The following is a 1,531-nucleotide window of genomic DNA, read 5'->3' on the forward strand; positions in this document are numbered from 1 at the left end:
TGTTTATTATATATAATATATAATTATTCTTCAAATTAAAATTCTCTTCCTCCGGGAGGAAGGACGCGCGTCAACCCTCTGGTTCTGCTTATTGATGCTGTATTATTTTTAAACAAAAAGGAATTATAAGGAAAATTTTTAAAATATATACATAAATATTGAATTTTCATAAATTATTAAAAGATCTTTGGATACAATAAATGTTTAATTAACCTCATTGCTCATAATATCACACATACAATTATCCAAAAAGATTTTAATAGTTGTTATTAAATTTTTAACCTGAAAAAGATGTACCTTAACTTAAACTAAAAACCATTATTTTTTTTTGTTCCTTTGTACTACCATCAGGCAGCCCTGCAAAGTGGGGTGAAACCTTGCTTTACAATAAATAGTTTTCTTTTACTATTTTGATACTTTTATTGACCACCACCCGGACTATATTCCTTCAATAACCTAAAAACCATATAACACATTGAAAATCCCTAGTTCGTAACCTGATTTCCCAATCTATTTCTGATAATCCTCAAAGGAAGAAGATGGCTTAGGCAACTTTTAACGCATAATATTAATTATAGTGCTACCAATCAGTTCTTTCATCAGAAGCCTCATTATTCAAAATAGCACATTTACAGTTGTATTATAAAAAACACTTATTATTATTATTTTTTATATAATTTGTTTCTTAGTAAATTATTATTTTTTTATTTTTTTTTAGGTAAGAGAAAGTGTCTGATTAGAAATCATTTTTCCAGATCAAGGAAGATACCTATCGTTCATTTTCAGGTAATGAGCATTTAAGAATGAATGTTTGCGTGTTTTACTGCCTTTAACAATATTCATATTTTCAATAATTTGATCAACTCATTGGGAACTTTGAAATCATCCTAATTGAAATTTTATATATTCTGGTACGATTTAATTTCTTAAGGATAGAATTGAATAAAAAAAATCTCTGGGTGACAAGCATAAATCAATTGAGATACTATCCAATCATTTTTTTAATATTACATAAAAATGCATTTCTTGAGGGAAAAAAATACTTATAATGAATGAAATTTAGATATCTAATGGGTAACAATGAAACTTACCAATTAATTTTTCGAATTTATTTGACAATATGTGCTATATGACCACAAATATGTACTTATTTTAATTTAATATCAAATTACCATAAATAATGCTTTTCATTGCAACTCACAACGGTTCTATTAAAAAAATTTGCCAGATTTTGAACTGTGAATAAATTCTCTGAAGTATTTTGAATATAAGTATTTCTCTGAAGAATTCTCGGATGATATTTAAGAATTATTAGGAGGTATTTAAGAATTATTGGGAGGTATTTAAGAACTATTTGGAAGTATTTAAAAATTATTAGGAGGTATTTAAGAACTATTTGGAAGTATTTAAGAATTATTTGAAGGTATTTAAGAATTATTTGGAGGTATTTCAAAATCATTGAAAGAAAAAAAACATTAGCCTTATTTGGATGAATGTGCCCTTTTTTCCGTACTTCTTAACTATAATAATA

General features: G+C 26.0%; 1 protein-coding gene across 2 annotated transcripts in view; it reads left to right on the forward strand.

The window, feature by feature from the left end:
* LOC106688869 (uncharacterized) overlaps positions 1-1,531 on the forward strand; it is a 111,690-nt gene that overhangs the window by 53,303 nt on the left and 56,856 nt on the right. The window contains exon 2 of one of the 2 annotated variants that reach the window (XM_067050573.1): positions 719-786. The exons of the other annotated variant lie outside the window; for it this stretch is intronic. The gene's annotated coding sequence lies outside the window, so the exon portion shown is untranslated. The remainder of the gene's footprint in view (positions 1-718; positions 787-1,531) is intronic. 2 annotated transcript variants of the gene reach the window in all.

The sequence above is a fragment of the Halyomorpha halys genome, unplaced genomic scaffold (assembly GCF_000696795.3).
Source record: "Halyomorpha halys isolate HHAL.00 unplaced genomic scaffold, Hhal_1.1 Scaffold1222.1, whole genome shotgun sequence".
Taxonomy (NCBI): Eukaryota; Metazoa; Arthropoda; class Insecta; order Hemiptera; family Pentatomidae; genus Halyomorpha; species Halyomorpha halys.